Genomic DNA, 19,281 nt, shown 5'->3' with positions numbered 1-19,281 from the left:
ACTCCTGAGACCCTCAGCTAGGCCCGAGCAGGTCTGGCTGTGGTCCTGTATTGTTTCCAGAAGTTCAGCAGGCAGACAGAATGTAAGGGCCTTGTGACATGGCTAGCAAAATCATACACAGGAAGGGGCACCCCAGTTTCTGGACTGTCAGAAGTAGGTACCCCAGAAGCCAGATGTGATCATTCAGTGGTAGTTAAGGGTGGCCAGGCCTCTGGGCCTAGGGAACCTTCTAGAAACCTCTGGATCCAAGGACAAAGGCCCTGTCATCTAGACTTTCAGAGGGACAGAGGCGTGCTCAGCTCCTCCGCTGGGTGCAGTGGAGGATTGGGAAATGTAGGCACCTGCTTCCTGCTTCTTTTGGCAAGCAACGGTGACATCATGGGCTGGCCACTGATGCCATGGGCCACTGATGCCATGGGCCAGAGGGCGCTCTCCTTTCTCCTCACACAACTGGAAGTTCTCTTCTGTTAGGTTGAAATGCTCTCACAGTGACCCTCCTGGCTTTCCATCTCACAAAGGCATCTGCGGGGCTGTCTGATCCCCACCACCACCTTATTAGATGAGGGGGAGACCAAATACACTGCCCTTGAGGAAACGCCCAGGACCCACTCAAGGAATCAGGGTCTCCTGGCTTGCAGCCCAGCACTCTGCACTCTGCCCAGCCCCCCAGTGCACTGCAGCTCAGGCTCACCCGGGAATCTGATAGGCCGGCCCAGCCAGGTGGGAATGACTCATCCAGTCTCCCTGACTCACATTCCTCAGGTGCCTCCTAAGTCAACAAGCGGGGACTTGGTGGCCACACCCAACTTTGTCCACCTCTCCACAACCTGCAGGGAGGGTTCCCACCTCTCCTCCCACTATAGAGCTCCCAGAAGGCTTGAGAACACAGCAAGCAAGAAGCACAGCCAGGGCGGGAGCAGGCATGGGCGCTCAGCCCGCCTCACCTCTGCCCTCAGCTGCCTTCCCCTTGGTGAGGAGCAGATGGGGTGATGAATAGTGTTGTCCACAAAAGCTGTTCAGCTGCTTCCATTCCGGAATCATCTAGACTCCCGGGACACTGGGTGGACAGCGGTTCTGTGTTGTTCTACCTACCTTTCAGAGCCGTGCAAGGAGAAGACAGCCACTCCGGGAGGAGACGCTGTGAGCTGCCGGGCCCTGGGAGAGGAGTGTTGGTGGAACCTGGAAAAGGGCCCAGGAATCTCGGTGTCAGTGTCTGAGGTCACACGGGTAAATCCCACCTACCTGCAGATCTCCAGCCAGTGCTGCCCACACCTGATGCTGGAGGGTTGAGCTGGTCAAGGGTGGACCTCAGGATGCCAAGCTATGAGCTCCTTGGAGTAACTGCTTCACTCTGAGGCTGTGGCGCAGTACATGACCCAGCAAATGCCACCTCCAGTGCCCATTAGAAGAGCCCCAAGGCTCCTGATACAAGCCCCTTCCTAACCAGAGTATACGACCCAGATATGGCTGATGGGTTCTGCATGTCAGTAGATAACACAGCAGTGGGCATGGAGCCACAGGCAGAGGGGCCAGAGGTAACATGTTTCTCAAGGTCTGGGATACTAAAGTTAAATGGCACCTCTATAGGCCTTTCTCAAATATCTTGCAGAAAATCCCAATTCCTAGAGGCACGTCAAAGCACATGGGGTTTGTTTTGAAAAAGGACAGACAGCTATGCACACTCCATTAACTCCAAACCAGTCTCATCTGCTCACTTGGGGGGCTGTATATGTTCTTAAGTGCACCCCTTTCCTCATGCTTTCAATGCATCTATGGGTACCCCCAGCCACATCTCCCGTCTCCCATCCACACAGAGGTCCAGGCATCACTCCCACGACCTCCAGCTCACGTTGACTTCCGATTCAGTTCAGCCTCTGACTACAGGGGAACACACGCCACTCTCCATCCCCACCGCCCCCTCTCAGCTGGCCACTGACTCTCTGGTCTCTGACTCTCTCCCAGTGCAAACCTCCTCAGAGCAGACCCAGACCACATCACTGGGTCGCTCAGACCTGCTGTGGCTCCACACAGCCCCAGACAAAGTATAGGATCCTTTGCTGACTTTCGGTGTCTATTCTCTGTGGTCTGTCATGGCCAGCCGCTTGAACCACAGCTCTCTCATCTGCTGCCTGCCATACGCCTGAAACATAGAGTGTGTTCCGCCCCTGCATCCTCTGGGCAAGTTTTGTACCCTGTGTCCTTCAACCCTCAGCTCCTAGGTTCTCTGCCACACTAAATAGCAGCAGTCTGTGTCTGTATCGTCTCTCCCAGCAGACTAAGATCTGCTCGTGCTACTCCAGACCCTGCCCGCTGCAGCTCCAGATTCCCCAAAGGATATGCTTGCACGTATGTGTGACACATGCGCTCACAGGCACACGCCCACAGAACTTGCTCACAGTACGGATGCTGCCATCTATGGGCAAGAAAAGCATTGCACGCTTCCTGAGATGGACTCCAGCCTTCACGCTTCACTGGGTTTACAAAGACCCCAGCTAAGACCGAAGTTAGCGGGTTTCCCTTCTGGAAGGGCAGAAGCAACTGGAAAACAAGATCTGCAAGCCACTAGTGCTACTAGCTCGGTCTCCACCCACGTGCTCCCAAAGGAGCAAGAAATGGAGGGTTTCTGTTGCAGCCCCCACCATAGCTCCAGGCAGCTGGTTCTGAGTCTGCCTGCACATCTGCCTGTACTGCCTCAGAGCTCAGGGAGAGGAGGCAGCTTCCCAGAATCAGGCTGTCCACCAAGGAAAAGCTAGCCTCTGGCAGGGAGCTCACTGACAGTGTGCAGGCCACCAGGGGACCTCATCCGGAGCATTCTGCCTGTGGAAGGTGCAGGCTGCAGCAGTGGCTGTTCTCACCCTATATAAGACCCTCAGAGGTTAAGAGCATTGCCTGCTCTTCCAAAGGTCTTGAGTTCAATTCCCAGCAACCACATGGTGGCTCACAACCATCTGTAATGGGGTCTGGTGCCCTCTTCTGGCTTGCAGACATACACACAGACAGAATATTGTATACATAATAAATAAATAAATTTATAAGACCCCTCCCGAGTCATCAGTAGGACTTTTGGACTAGATGGACAGTCACACCACAAGGATTCAAATGGCCAAGTTGTCACTTTCGGTACACCTACCAGGCATTAGACTCGACAGGCAATATAGGAAATCTGCCAGGCAGGTGCCAGGCAGGTACCATGCCACTCATCTTGCCAAGCAAGACCTCAGGCTCAGAGAGGTGAAGTAAGGCTCCAGGGGTCAGGTCACACAGCTAAGATGTCTAGGCAGACTGCTGCTCTTGGGTCCAGCTTTTACTCAGTATCAAGCTATAAATAAGTGTACGCTTCCTGCTTACTTGGAGAAAGACCCGAAACTTTGGTTGCTCAGGCTTACAGCACATTTCTGCAGAGGGCTACAGGGTACATGATCTGAGCCACGGTAAACCACTGCTGTCTCTTGTATACAGGGCTACAGGGTACATGATCTGGGCCACGGCAAACCACTGCTGTCTCTTGTATACGGGGCTACAGGGTACATGATCTGGGCCACGGCAAGCCACTGCTGTCTCTTGTATACGGGGCCACCTGGTAGGTGATCTGGGCCACGACAAGCCACTGCTGTCTCTTGTATACAGAGCTACAGGGTACATGATCTGAGCCATGGCAAGCCACAAATTGAGAATGATGTTTATCATCTTAAATGTAAAACCCTCTGGTGGAGATGTTTATCAAAGCCACATTGCAGGCCTTCAGATGGCTTCCCACTGAGTCATTCTCTCCTGTTGAAGGGCCCTATTTCTCCACCTCTTCATGACTTAGCAGGAAACTATTTCAACAACCGCTCGCATTCTAGAAACAGTGGAATAAAGTCTGACCCAGAGTTTGAACAGAAGAGGGAGGCAGGATGGACAGAAGGAATCTCCAGGGTGAGCTATCTGGGTTGGGAGAAGGCTTGCTCAACAAGCACAAGGCTCTGGGTTCTACGAGCAACTCGAAGAAAAGAAAAAAGTATCTGAATCTAAACTGGCTATGTAGCCTTATCAATAGGCTTAATTTTGAAATATCCATTCTAAATCAACTATTTTTCTGAAACAGGGTCTCATTTATCACAGGCTGGCTTTGAATTCAATACACAGCAAATGTGATCTTGAAATTTTTATCTTTCTGCCCACTTTATACAAGTGTGCAACATCACACCACTTTGTACAGGTGTACAACATCATACCCACTTCATACAGGTGTGCAACATCACACCACTGCATACAGGTGTACAACATCATACCCACCTCATACAGGTGTACAACATCATACCCATTTCATACAGGTGTACAACATCACACCACTTCGTACAGGTGTACAACATCATACCCACTTCATACAGGTGTACAACATCATACCCACTTCATACAGGTGTGCAACATCATACCCACTTCATACAGGTGTACAACATCATACCCACTTCATACAGGTGTGCAACATCACACCACTGCATGCAGGTGTACAACATCACACCACTTCATACAGGTGTGCAACATCACACCACTGCATGCAGGTGTACAACATCACACCACTTCATACGGGTGTGCAACATCACACCACTGCATACAGGTGTACAACATCACACCACTGCATACAGGTGTGCAACATCACACCACTGCATACAGGTGTGCAACATCACACCACTGCATACAGGTGTGCAACATCACACCACTTTGTACAGGTGTACAACATCACACCACTTTGTACAGGTGTACAACATCACACCACTTCGTACAGGTGTACAACATCATACTCACTGCATACAGGTGTACAACATCACACCACTTCATACAGGTGTGCAACATCATACCCACTTCATACAGGTGTACAACATCATACCCACTTCATACAGGTGTACAACATCATACCCACTTCATACAGGTGTACAACATCATACCCACTTCATACAGGTGTACAACATCATACCCACTTCATACAGGTGTACAACATCACACCACTTCATACAGGTGTGCAACATCACACCACTGCATGCAGGTGTACAACATCACACCACTGCATACAGGTGTGCAACATCACACCACTGCATACAGGTGTGCAACATCACACCACTGCATACAGGTGTGCAACATCACACCACTGCATACAGGTGTACAACATCACACCACTGCATACAGGTGTACAACATCACACCACTTTGTACAGGTGTACAACATCACACCACTTTGTACAGGTGTGCAACATCATACCCACTTCATCCAGGTGTACAACATCACACCACTGCATACAGGTGTACAACATCACACCACTTCGTACAGGTGTACAACATCATACCCACTTCATACAGGTGTACAACATCACACCACTGCATACAGGTGTATAACATCATACCCACTTCATACAGGTGTGCAACATCACACCACTTCATACAGGTGTACAACATCATACCCACTTCATACAGGTGTGCAACATCACACCACTGCATACAGGTGTGCACCACTGCATTAACTGTAGCACGCTGGGGCTGTAACTCAGGGCTATGCACGCTAGATAAGCACCCCACCCAGTCCTCGATTTAGAATCTTCCAGTTCAATGTGACCCTTGGACCGGCAGCAACAACATGAACTGGGTGCTCATGCAGATTCCAGGCCCCAACCCAGCCCTAAAGAATCAATTCCTGGGTGATTGTGGACATGGTAAGTCTAGGAGATTCTTCAGAACATCATGTCTATCTACTTTCAAAATTATTAAAAGAAGTCTAAAAGCATTTCCCTAGTGTCACAGAGTCACCTCCCTGTCCTCAGAGCTGCACCCCGCTCCAGGAGGCAAAGCGGACAGACCAGGTCTTCACTTGACCTTGAGATCTGGCCCTGGTCAGGTGGGAGGTGAGGAGAAGGCAGCACTCCCGTGCACAGAGGAGTGGGAGCCAAGTTAGAGAACCAGGTCAAACAGGCAGGCAAATGACTCACCCAAGTCAGTACCCCAGATGTCCATGGCCAAGTTCCCTGATCTTCCCAGGCCTGGGGTTGATTCAGATGTGCGCTTTTAAACTACACAAGTGATGGCACTCGGGGCTAGGTGAGTGCTTGTGGGAACACAGTGAAGAGGTGGAATTGGCAGTTCCTCAGACCCTCTCTACCGTTCAGATGGGGAAATCTGTCAGGTGAGAAGGCAGTGAAGAGTGCCACCTTCTTCGGGGTCAGTACAGACAGTATCAGGGTTGGGCACACAAAGGTCGGTACTCCCATGCCAAATGTGATGCTCCCACCCCAAGCGTGGTGCTACCACCCCAAGTGTGGAGGCTGAGGGTAGCTTGGCAAGGGCACTGGCAGAGATGTTTATGGAGGTGGGGAAACTGAGCCTCCAGAGTTGCCAGGGCCTCTCCTAAAGCCAGGAGCTTTCCCCTCATCTGCTAACAATGTGGTGGAACAGAGGCCTAGGAACTGGCTTTCTTCTAGGGAAATTCCACGTGGGCAGGGAAGACAGCCCACCCACAAGAGCCCCGATGCCAAGAGAAACTCTGCTAGCATGTGTATTTCCTGGCTTTCTTTCCCCTGTGCATGTTGCCTCTCTGCTATGAGCCAGGCAGAGATGGACTGAGTCCCACCCACCTCAGTTTTGGACAGAACCACGGATAAATTAATTTTCTATTTCTCTATATATTTTCCTTGTAATGTGGGGGACCTTTTGGACACACAGGTGGGCCTAATGGCAGGATAGTAAGTCCTATAGTTCTCTGTAATGTGAAAACACAATACAAAAAATTCAGACGTATACAATGTGGGAATTATCAGACCCCCAATAAATACTATGTTCTAATTTAGACATGCAGTCATGACACATGCAGTCATTACAAAAAGATTCAGCTTGGGCTCCGATGGGAAGGCCTCTAGCACATCATGCTTTCCACACTTGAAACTGTACAAGCGTCCCACAAGGCTCCTGCAGGAGTGCAGAACGGATGCAGTGGAGCCAGGGAGGAAGGGTTACCGGAAAAACCCTGCATGTCCATTTACATTTGAGCTGCAGATATGCATTGATTTTTCTTTATAAGTATGCCCTAAATATTGCAGGGAGGAAAGTAATACTAAGTAATTACTCATTCTTTATCTGAAATTCTAATTTAACTAGCATCCTGTTTCCTTAGTTGCTAAATATGGCCACCCTAAGGGCAGAGTCTCAAATTCCACATTTCTAAAAAGCTCCTGAACACAGCCTTGCCGCATCTAAAACATTCACGGTCATGAAAATGGAATTTTATGCAAGCACGAACTCTACAAGCTTTTAAAAGACCATCTAAAGAGCCAGGCTGGCCATTCCCAGCTTCTAAAGGTGTGTTCTAGAACCAAGTGTCCTCTTGCTTGGTAGACAAACAGTCCGGTAAAGTGCAAAGGGGACAGGGCCTAGGCTAGCCCATGAAAATCCCACTCTAACATAGCTCAACTGGCTTCCACCTCCTGGCCTGAAGCTCAAGAAGCAATAACATGCGACCATACAAAGATCATATGGCCCTCACCCTTCTGCTCCTGCTCCAGGGTGCTTGGATCAGATGAGAAAACAGCAATTCTGAGAGTCTGAACGATCTGCACTGGGGAAGCACCACGTAGGTGCATTGCAGAACCCTGAAGCTGGCAGAGGGCTGGCCTAGCATACACAGCTGGGCAAGGCGGTGCACTGCAGAACCCTACAGACAGTAGAAGGCTAGACTAGCATGCACAGCTGGGCAAGGTGGTACAAGATGTAATCATGGCACTTGTAATGGAGGTAGGACTGCAGGGCCATCCTAGCTACATAGTGAGTTCAAGGCCAGCCTAGGCTGCTATAGGAATCCCTGTCTTAACAAACTAACAAAAATGTGAGTAGCTAGCCTTGAAATCTTAACTTTACCCTTGAAGAAACCAAGGCACAGAGGTGGTCCACTCAAGGTCTGCACCACGAGCACAAAGAGAACCAAGTAACCTCTGCAGAGAGGCAATCCAATCGGGGTCAGACCGCAAGTGCAAAGCAGAAACTGGAAAGAGAACCACGGTCCCTCTGCTCTGCCACTGAAAGTCTCAGCTCGACCCTTTCTGATACTGGACTGTGCAGAAAGATCTGCTGAAGTCTGCAGGACAACTGGACTCCTGGTAGCCAGTCGCAGTGCTCCTTCAAGGATGCGGTTTCCCCACCAGTGATGGTAGAAACACAGGACCACTCATGACCACTGCGACCCTTCTGGATAACAAGTGGGAAAAGCAAACGCTATCAAATGTCTCAGAACTGAGCCAGGAACTCCACTTGTAATAATAAAGAAAGAACACGGGAAGAGGTGGCTCAGTGGGTCTAAGCAATTGCTGTCAAGCCTGATGCCCCCATTGTGGAGAGAACAGACTTCACAAAGTTGTCTTGTGACCCTTGCCTTGGCATGTATGCGCACATGCACACACACACACATACACACACACAAATAAATAAATAAATGTAAATAAATTTTTTAAAGAACATATAAAAAATACTCACCAGGGTGTTCAGCATGGTATTGTTTATGAACAGTCTAAATGTGTGAGCTTAGATGATTGTTAAGTGAAGGTACCTACCTGCCCACGGGGAGTGGAATAATAGTGATGAAAATCTAGCATACCTCACTTTTTTAATTTACAAAAGATAGGGTTGGGAGTACAGCAAAGAGGTTGTCTAGCATGTATGAGGTCCTGGGTCTAATGTCCAACACCAAGAAAGAAAAGGAAAAAGAAAAACTTAAAAATAAATAAAATTAATTATACTATTGTTATGGAATATTAGTTTAAAGTGTGTTACATTTGTTTATACTGTGGAATGTTTGTTTAATGATGTAAAGATGTGTTGCATTCTTTTATGTTGTATTTGTTTAACTCTGTAAAACTGTGTTACTGTGCCTGCCTAAAACACCTGACTGGTCTAATAAAGCGCTAGATGGCCAATAGCGAGGCAGGAAAGAGAAATACATGGGGTTGGCAGGCAGAGAGAATAAATAGGAGAAATCTGAAGAAAAGGGAGGAGAGAAGGAGAAGGAGGATGTCAGGGGCCAGCCACACAGCCAGCCATGGAGTAAGAAGGAAAGAAAGATATATGGAATAAAGACAGGCAAAAAGCCCAGAGGTGAAACGTAGTTAAAGAGAAACAGGACGATTTAAGCTAGAAAAACTGCTTAGAAACAAGCTGAGGCCAGGCATTCATAAGTAGGAATGTCTCCGTTTATTTATTTGAGAGCTGGGTGGCAGGCCCCCAAGAGTGAAAAAACTAACCGCAGATTAGTCTATCATTTTAATCTTCTGGTCCACGAGAGTAAGAGTTTATATAGAAGTTGAGCAGTGCTAATGCCAGCACTCAGGAGGCAGAGGCAGGCAGATCTCTGTGAGTTCAAGGCCAACCTGGTCTACAGAGCTAGTTCCAGGACAGCTAGGGCTGTTACACAGAGAAACCCTGTCTCAAAAAACAAAACAAAACCACAGAAAACCTGAGAACAGTTTTATGTTATGTTTAAAGAATCCTTCATGAGAAAATATTTGTTGTAATATTGAGAAAAACTCTAAAAGAACAGAAAATTGTACATACAGTATGACCATTGTGTGGTGTTTAAAATGCCAGGAAGTGGAGGCCGGAGAGCTGGGCTCGTCCAGAGATCTGAGTTCAGTTCACAGCCCCCACACCAGGGAGCTCCAGGTCTGTCACCCCAACTCCAGATCAGCCGCCTCTGGCCTCTGCAAGCACTTACACTAAAATGCACCCACACACCGATATACTTGCATGCACACAGAAACCATAAAATAAATCTTTTCTAAAAAAGAAAATGCCAAGAAGAAAACAGACCCAAAAATTAGTAGTGCTCACTTAGGTGCCAGCTAAGGATAATTCTTTGTTGTTGTTGTTGTTTTTAAATCTTTAAAAACTTCTATTTTCCAAATTTTCTATCACAAGCTCCTGTCACCACGAGGAAGGAAAGTCCACTGAGGAGACAAGCAGAAATGCCACCAGGCCACTCCCCAGATTTAACTAGTATTTACGGAGCACTCACCCGAGTCCGGCCCAGCCACAGCCTCTGAGCAGGGACACCAGGGCCCCACCCTGGGGGCTGAGAGGCATGAATATATGTCCTGCATTTGCTAAGTACTTGGCCCAAATGACAAAGCCCTTGAGGTTGGAAAGTAACAAGACACCATTTGCTTAGTCAATGGAGTACAGTGAAGGAATCCACCCCCATGGGCTTGGCCCCTCGTCAGAGTTCCCTACCAGGTTCCATGGCTCAAACCCTTTCTGGATTCCTCTTGGAAAGCCGGTTTCAGGGAGACATTATAACCAGGAAAACCAAATAACCAAACAGAAAACAGACCAGACAAGGGTGCACACTCTTAGTCCCAGGACTTGGGAGGCAGAGGCAGGCAGATCTCTGTGAGTCTGAAGCCAGCCTGGTCTACAGAGCAAACTCTAGGCCAGCCAGGCCTGTATAGTGAGACCCATTTCCCCTTCCCTAAATCAAGCACTGAGTGCAGGAGGCGCCAAGGCACTGTGCAGAGCTAACAATGAGCAGCACTAACTACAGAGCACAGAGCTGGGAAAGGACCTAGGACAAGGAGACTCGGTGTTCTGGGCCTCGGTTTCCTCATCTGCAAAGTGGGTAACATAAGGAAACATCGGGGTTACTGTAAAGAGGGTAAGCAGCTTCACTTCCCCAAGGAAGGCCTCAGTTTGTTTATCTGTAAAATAGAGTCCACATTTCTTCCTTCCTAAGACTATTTGAATAGTAAACAAAACAATAAGAGCTGAAGGTGAATTGGAAATCAAGGAATACTGTCTGGGAGTGAAACCCCACTCTCAGCTTCCTGTCTGCAAAACGGGGCTATTGGTTCTGCTCAAATTCTAGTAGACTCTGTCCAAATTCAAGTAGGACCGCAGAACTTCTGCATCTGACTGCATCGGGCTCACCTGTCACTTCTTGGCACGAAGGTTCCGTGTCAGTAGGCTGAGCACAAAGCACTCTGACTCAGAGCCACCCACGCTAGACAAGCCCCACACTGCTCCCCGCCCCATGGTGTGCGATGGTCACTAGAGTCCATTAAAAAGGGGTGCAAGAGCCAAATCCCACTCTTCATTCTGTCAGGGGCATAGACCGGACCCCAGCCCTGGCCCTCAGCCGCCTCGCCTCACCCACCACACCCACTGATTTTTCTCTCCCCTACCCTGCAATTGCCCATGTGGTCCCAGGCAGAGCAGGAGCAAAGGGACACAGCTCAAGAGGAGGGGGAGGGGAAGCGGGCAGCAGCAGGAACTGAGCCGGCCTGTGGCCTCCGACTTCACAAACCGCACCAGGCTGTAATATGACACACGCTCATTCAGCCGAAAGGGAGGAGATATTTTTACTTAACATCCCTCAGCTGCCTAAACATCGCCCGCCCTCCCACCACCGCCACGCATAGCATAACTCCTGGGACCCACTTTTCTCTGCTTCAGCTCACATTTGCTTAGGAGGTACCAGGGGGGACTCACTTTTCCCAGCCTTTGGGAATGTCTACGACTTTGACAAATAGTAGAGAAAGGACCAGTTCTGGCCGGGCGCCCAGCTAACAAAGGACCTTGCCTGCGTCCAGGAGCCTTAATTTCCTAAAATAGATGGGAGACTGATCCGCACCCTGGGGACGTTGATGATAAAGAACACATGTGTTGATAAATAACCCTGGGCCCCTCCAGTCTTCCCTGGGCTGTGCATACCAAGTCCCCAGCACCATGCAAATGTCAGGTGCACAGCAGCACACCTGGACCTCCAGTGTGGAGCGTGGAGCGAACAAGGACAGGTGGGTCCCGGAGGCTGGTCAGGCTGGCTGAATTGTTGAGCTCCAGGTTCACTGAGACTCAAAAAAACAGTGGAGGGGCTGGTGAGGTGGCTGAGCAGAGCGAGGACTCCTACAAATGCCTGATGACCTGAGTTTGGCCCCCAGACCCCAGGTAAAGGTAGAAGGGAAGACTGAGGCTCACCCCCACACACGCACATCACACATACACACCATCACACGTTCACCCCAGCATGCTCACCCCCTCCACACACCATCACATGTTCACCCCAGCAAGCTCACCCACACATACACTACATGTGCACCCAGCATGCTCACCCACACAAACACACACCACATAGGCACCCTAGCAAGCTCACCCCCCCACACACACATCACACATACACACCATCACATGTACACCCCAGCATGCTCACCCCCCCCACACACACCACATGTACACCCCAGAGTGCTCACCCACACATACACACACACATCACATGTACACCCCAGAGTGCTCACCCCCACACACCACATGTACACTCCAGCACATGTATTTCATGTTATTTCAGCTAGATAGATAATCTTCAACACTTCAAAAACCTAGAGAATATGGCATTTAAAATGTTTTAAAAACTTAAACTTTTCTCAACAGTGAGGCATGTCTGCTTCTGGGTAGCACCAATTGTTTCAGAAGAAACTCATTATGGAATTTGCCTTCAGTATGACAAGGCTAGCCATTTGGGCAAGAAACTGCTCCTGCCTAGACTGTTTAATGGTATGTTGTATGAACTGGGCATGCAGGACACCCAGAAAAATGACTGTTAAACTTTACAAAAGATGGGATGGTCCTTCAGGGTTCCTGCTTCACAGAATAAACTGCCAGACATTCTGCGGGACACAGAAGAAAGCAACTGATAATCTTTGCCATTACAAGGCAGAACAGATCTTCAAATTTCCTGCTTCATGGAAAAGTCTGCTGGATACCATGGACCTATAGGTTGAAGATGGATGCCCCAATGTTACAAAAGAACTTTGGAAGTTGTTTACAGCATACTTCTGTTTATTTAGGTAATATTATATCCTTCTGGGGTCTTTGGTGGAGTTAAAGACAGAGAGTTATAGTTTTCCTTAGTTATGATAAAAGATAAATTAGATACAAAACTTTAGACTCATACAAAATATTATAACTATAATTCTTGCTTGATAATTGTTTTGTATATGTAATTTTCCTATGTTAAAGTTAAAGTCTTTCTTTATAATTAGACAGGAAAGGGGAGATGATGTGGAATGTCCTTCTGTCAATATAATGTATTGCTTTATTGGTTGCTGAATAAAGCTGTTTCAGTCAATAGTTTAGCAGTGTAAAACCAAGTGGGAAATCTGAACAGAGATATAGAGAGAAAGTAAGGAGAGTCAAAGAGACGCCATGTAGCTGCCAAAGGAGAAAGACGCCAGTCAGAACCTTACCCAGTAAGCTACAGCCTTGTGGTGACATACAGATTAATAGAAATGGGTTAATTCAAGATGTAAGAAGAGCTAGCTAGAAATATGGTTGAGTCACAGGTCGAACAGTGTTGTGATTAATTAGTTTCTGTGTGACTATTTGGGTCTCCACTTACATACACAGACATATAAAAAGAAAGGAGAATGCAGCCCCAGGCCTAAGCTAGTACTTGTAATTTCTCTTACATCTCTCTCCCTCTAACCTATCATTTCTGGTCAGCAAATATTCCAAAGTTGTGGGCGCAGACCAGAGGAGTTTCCTTGAAGAAAGCCAAAGATCAGTGTTTGAGCAAAGCGCTCCAGGCCAGAATGATAATATCTTTATGTCTAAACACAGGTCATCTAGAAGCCAAAAGCCCACATGAGTCAGGAGGAGGGACCGCTGTGCCCAGAGCACTAGGAGACAGGGAGTGCCCCCTCCCAAGCACAGTGCTTGCTGTGACAGTCTAGGTCAGTGCACAGACCACTGTCTACCTCGAGGGAAAGAGGAGGGCAATCAAAACAAAAGAGCCTACATGACTGTCCCTCAGTTTGAACCTAAAGCGCTAGTCTATTTCTTTTAAAGCCATTTTTTAAAGAAAACCAGCAACACTGAGATAAAAGTAAGTAGCTGTATCCCATCTATCTTCAGATAAAATTTACCTACGTTTCCAGGACCTGCTGTTGGCCATCCCAGCAGGCACTGCTCTGATTTGGACCTGCCTGCTGACCTTGAGATGGCCTCCTCAGGGCCCCCAGCCTCTGACACAGCACTTCCTCCTCAGCAGTTGGTCCCTGAGTTCACGGTCACTGCATGGGTCACAAGCCTTTTTCAGCATGCTACTGCCTGTGAAGTCCAGCCATGTAGAACGCTCAGAAAACCTCAGTGCCTTTGCACAAGCTGCCCCCGTGCCATGGAACAGCTCTTGCCCTGATCCCTCTTCTGGCAAACTATTACTCATCTAGGCCTGGCTCACCCAGACAGAATTAGTCACCCCCTCTTACTAGGTCTAGATATGTCAAGATAGGAAGTATAGAGGGTGCTCTCCTCCTTGGGGCTCCTGGGCCCCTCTGTGGTCAGGTCCCAGAACACAAAGCAGAGAATGCGGCATCAGGTTAGGGGGGGAGGAAACAGACTGACAGACTGACAGACAAGCCTGCCTGCTTCCCACGGCTCTTGTGAGTTCCTAATAAAAAAGACTAGAAAAAATTCTGGAGTAAATTCCTCCCGTGGTTCACAAGGAAACCTTTGCTGCTGGGTAATTTCATGTGCCAAACCAGGCTCCCTCAGCTGTTTATGATTTCCCTGGCATTTATAAATAGGGAGGCCCAAGAAAGGAAAACAGTTTCAAAGAAGCTGGAAGCCCAGTCCCATCCGTCTTCCTCTTCCCTTTAAAGTCTCCCAAGGAATACTAACAGGCACCCATAACTGTAAGGGGCAGGGTGGCATTTCACAGAACACCTACGAGTCCAAGGTCCCACAAAAGGAGTCAGGAAGAGTAGGCTGGAACTGGGCCCAGGCCCAGAGGCTGCCCCTTCTGCGAAGGCTTCTATCCCCAGCAACGCCAGGAGGAACTCCTGGATCCGTTAAAAGATTCCTCTCTGTTCTACTGAGACTGTGAGAATGGAATGGAATAAAAGAGTGTGTGTCTGGGCTGAGGATCTACAGTCGGATCTCCTGCTTGCCCAACCCCAGCTCTCAGACCTGGGGCTTCCCCCGCAGGCCTGGCAAGTGCTGAACCATGGGGAAGTTGCTATAATAAAGCTGGGGGAGGCAGACCTGAAAAGTGATGGAGGCTTCTAATCACTCAAAAAGGCTTCGACGGTCTGCCAGAAGTTTCTTCTCCAGGACAGAAGAGACCGCAACACTGCAAGGCGGGAAAGAAAAGAGCTAAATAACTTCAGAAACAGTCATGAAGATGTCAGGCGCGTACAAAGAGGAACTTTCTAACAGTTTTGGGCCCTGAAGCGGGAAGGTATTGCTCAGCAGTGAAGGCTCCGCTGCGTGGACTCCTCATTCGGTCACTGTTCAAGCCATGCGTGGGCAGCCACCTGCACTCGGGGTGAGACACCCCCAAAGCACCCGCGGGGCGGTGTCGTGGTGAGGTCCGGTGCCTGCAGCACTGCGGATCTAGGCGTGGCGGAATGGACCGCTCTTCTTCACCTCTATGTCCACCCTCCTCGGTCACTTGAAGAGAGGCAAGGTGAGCAAGCACGTCCTTCCCCCGCGATGCCTGCGCATGAGCCGAGCTCGGATGGGCACCGGAGGGAAAGGAGATTCAGCTCGGTCCACCCCCAAAGCCCGGAATCCGGGCGGCCCGCCTCCCTACCTGCTGTGGCGGCGCTGGAGACGGCGTCTGCTGGGTCCAGCTGTGTGCTCAGCTGGTTCCTGGAGTCGGGGCGGGGTGCGCTGCGCTAGCGGCCGGGTGGGCAGGGCGCGTACCGGAGCCGCCCTCGAGGCGGGGCAGGCTGCGGGGAGGAGCGCAGTTGGGAGGATGAAGACTGGCTCCAGGCTAGCATTCATCCTTTGTCGCGCCTGAAGGTGTCAATCAAGCGCTCTGTGGTCACCAGGAGGAAACTGAGGCTGGGAACATGGAGAGCAGTTGCGAAGGGGCCTAAGATAGGAGGAGACTCAGGAGTTCACCAGATCGAGGCTGGGGACAGTGCACCGGGCGTGGGCAACCTGCGGTGTAAAGCTAAAGCTAAAGCTAAAGTCCCCGGAGGGCCTTCAGAGGCAAAACCTCCCTCCCCATTGGGAAATAGCTCCCGGCAGGTCGGGTGATGGGCAGTCCACCAGCAGCCTGCCCTACTGAAGAGAATGAAGGAGAATCTCTTCTCTTCTAACGTCACCCAGAAGTAAGGAAGGAGAAATGCCGAGGCAACCCCATCCTAAAATGTGAACCATGGCTAGGTGTGAGAGTCAGAAGGCCTGGTCTGGAACGCCTGACATTTCCAGCCCAGGGACTCTGGGTAGCACTATGACCATAGCACATCTAAGGCTCAGCGCAGCCAGTGGTCAAACGGACCTCTCATGGTGGGCGGAGACACGACTCCGCGAGGAAAGCGCTTAGACAATGGCAAACACCCTTAAGAACAGATGTGAAAGTAAATCTTCCCCAAGGCCCTGGTCGGGAAGCACTTTGATTCGAGTGTAAGAATTGCCTTCTTACTGTATCAGGCACCGTTTGAGCGTTTATTAAGGCAGGATACAGGATGCTCCAAGCATGGCTTCCCTTTGGAAGAATTCACACAGCACACAGGGAGCCGCAGCAAATGACCATGTCCACTCCAGTCTGAGTGTGTCGGTAGCTCGTGTTCGCCAGAGTAAAGCTCCCTCCGACACAGGGTAAACTGTAGCAGGATTCAGTAATTACTAGGTGCCCGGGCTGGTGTTTCAGCAGCAGAGAAAGCAAGAACTCGGAATTTCCTACTTTGGTCTTTCATTGAGAAGTAGCCAGGAAAGCCGCAAGGCCTGTGGAATCCCAGGCTGGCTCGTGTGTCCGTCATCATTGCCACCCCGCCCCCCGCCGCCACGCCACGCCCCCCGCCCACACCCCGTGCCACCAGCTTTCACCCTCCCTTCCCTGTCTCCCAGGGAAGCATCATGGTGTACCTTTTTCAGAAGAGATCACCGAGCCACAGAAAGCGTGGAGCTCTCTGGGTCTGGCCCTTTGCACAAGGCTTGGCCATGGCTCATATGTTCAATGTCCTGTGTCCTACTCTGCCAAGCTTCCTGTTGTGGTAAACTGTCCAGTTCTGCTTTCTCTATAAACTGGGGTGCCACACCCCCTTGTAGGGCCACCGGTGGGCTGGAAGGAAAAAGCGCAAGCTGCTTGGCTCTGTATTGACTCCAAACCCAGGCATTCGTGTTTCTTAGGGATTATCTAAGGTGTCCTTTCCAAACCAGCAGTGTCTTTCAGAGACAGGAGGGGAACCTTAGATCTGTCTAAGGGGAACCTGGAGCTAGACTATCATGTTGGGATAGAAGACACACTGAAGAATATTTGTGCACGCCCTAGTGCTAGTGAAGGGGGTACCGAGTCAAGAAGCAAAAGGGCTTGTTCCTCTAACTCTGTGATTATTCCTCGGCGGTTGGAGAGGCAGAGCAATAACCTGAAATTACCAACACTAATTATAAGGATGAAGATAGAGTGACTGACGCTTGCAGAGGAGGGCCAAGTATGGTCCTCTTCTTTGTTTCTCGGTGTTCACAGACCCTCAGGGGATATCCTAACCTGCCCTCTCTGGTCAGATCAGTGTTGCAGGGACTCCAGAAGTCCCGTCAGCCCCGTGCCCCATCCCCTTTCTTTTCTGGACTCCCCGCAGCCCAGAATCAGTCAGGTGCATTTGTCCTGGATCCTCGCCTGCAGATAGAATCTTGATATACTCTTGTGACAGAAGACCTCCCCATCCTCAGAATGACGATGGGAGAGATGAAGGCCACACGGTTTATGCAGTAGTCAATCTCAGAGGTGCCTGCTTCCTTCTCGGGAATGTCTCACCCACAGATTCACTAGAAACCCATATTTGTACAATATTCCTCCCTTTTTTCAATAGTCAGAGAAGCAGGTTCATGCTACCCAAGCCTAGCTTTTCTTACCCTCTTCTGTGGATGCAGGGATTCAGTTCCAGGAGTGGGGTGACAAGGGGCTGTAGCTTAGCTGATAGAATGCTTGCCTTGCTTGTACAGGCTCTGTGTTCAATCCCCCAGTGCTTCATACAGCAGCCTTGGTGCTACCTGACTCTAATCCTGAAGCTAGAAGACAGAGGTCTGAGGATCCAAGGTTCAAGGCCAATCTTGACTGTACGGTAAGTTTCAGGCCAGCCTTTTTTGTAAATTAAAAAAAAAATGAGGAAATTCTGACAGAGAAAACCAGTTTTTCCAGGCAGAAGGCAGAGGCATCTTTGGAAGGATGGACTAGAAAGGGGACCAGCTCTTTTGCAGTTGAGACAGGGGAGGTAGGGGCGGGGGTTGGAGGCAGGAGAGGAATAGGCTTTGCTCCACCTGATCTTCAAGGATGGCTAGGGCAAGCTCACACCATCTCACACCAGCTCACACCAGCTCACAGGTAAATCTCTGGGAATGTTTTAAAGCCAATTTAAACACAATTTATATAAATAACAATTCATGTGAACTTATAATTAAATTACACTGGAAATTCATTCTCATAGCATGATTTCCAAATCAATTAGATAGACTTTTAAGAGCATTTCAGCTATGTCCCCATAAGGTAGAAATGCTACATGGAAAGGTACTAGTTCGTGTCTCTTTCCAATTCTACCTTCCCTCACAGCGTGCTGGTAGTCAGAGACCAGCCAAGGTAGAAATTTTTACAGGGGTCAGCAAAGCCTTGAACCAGAGCTCCCGCCCTTCCCTCCAACGCCAGAACAGCACAGCCCACGCCCTGCCCCACCCCGCCCTGCCCCCACCTGCCTACTCTCTGAAGTCACGTGGTAATGTGTGTGTCCTCTGGGAAAGTCTGTCTGCTTGATTTTCAGCTATAACCCTTTGGTCAGATAGTGTCTGCCAGAGAGCAAGGGCTGAACAACGTTTTCAGTGGCCTCATTAATGAAGGAGATGCATTTGGTTGGGTATAGGGATTGGAATACAGTGTGGGCCTTGAGAGAGGGTTGAAAGAGTGGACAACCCAAATGTTTTCTCAGTGTCCTGGGCAGGAATGTGTTTCTGCCATTGTTTTGTTTAGTTTATTGTGTGATTGTTTGGTTTGATTTGGTTTGAGCGCTGGGGAGGTTGAATCTGGCACACCTCCACTATATGCTAAGTGCCTCTGAATTAAACCCAGTTCCATGCAACCCCTGCCAACTCTGTTCTGGTACCCAGAGTCTATGGATTTCCACACCGCTGGGTTTCTAGCAGGCATGATTCTGTAATTGTGCCATAAATGCCAACGAGATTCTGCACATGTGACATCAGCAAGGCCCACTGACTCTGTGACATGGCACGGGACATCTGCCTCCCCCTCTTCCAAGTCACATTGTCAAGGAAGGTCCCGAAGTACCAG

General features: G+C 49.5%; 1 protein-coding gene across 1 annotated transcript in view; it reads right to left on the bottom strand.

Annotated features, from left to right (window-relative positions):
- Gsn (gelsolin) overlaps nt 1-15,103 on the bottom strand; it is a 55,024-nt gene extending 39,921 nt beyond the window's left edge. Inside the window, exons 1-2 of the mRNA XM_041674970.1 lie at nt 15,039-15,103; nt 1,093-1,179 (exon numbers count right to left, since the gene is read on the bottom strand). The gene's annotated coding sequence lies outside the window, so the exon portion shown is untranslated. The remainder of the gene's footprint in view (nt 1-1,092; nt 1,180-15,038) is intronic.
- Nucleotides 15,104-19,281: the final 4,178 nt, after the last annotated feature.

Source organism: Microtus oregoni, unplaced genomic scaffold (assembly GCF_018167655.1).
Source record: "Microtus oregoni isolate MIOR12 unplaced genomic scaffold, Mior012 000025F_ref0000491, whole genome shotgun sequence".
In the NCBI taxonomy this organism is placed as follows: Eukaryota; Metazoa; Chordata; class Mammalia; order Rodentia; family Cricetidae; genus Microtus; species Microtus oregoni.
Note: the sequence above shows the minus strand (reverse complement) of the source record. Positions and strands in the feature narration are given on the sequence as shown.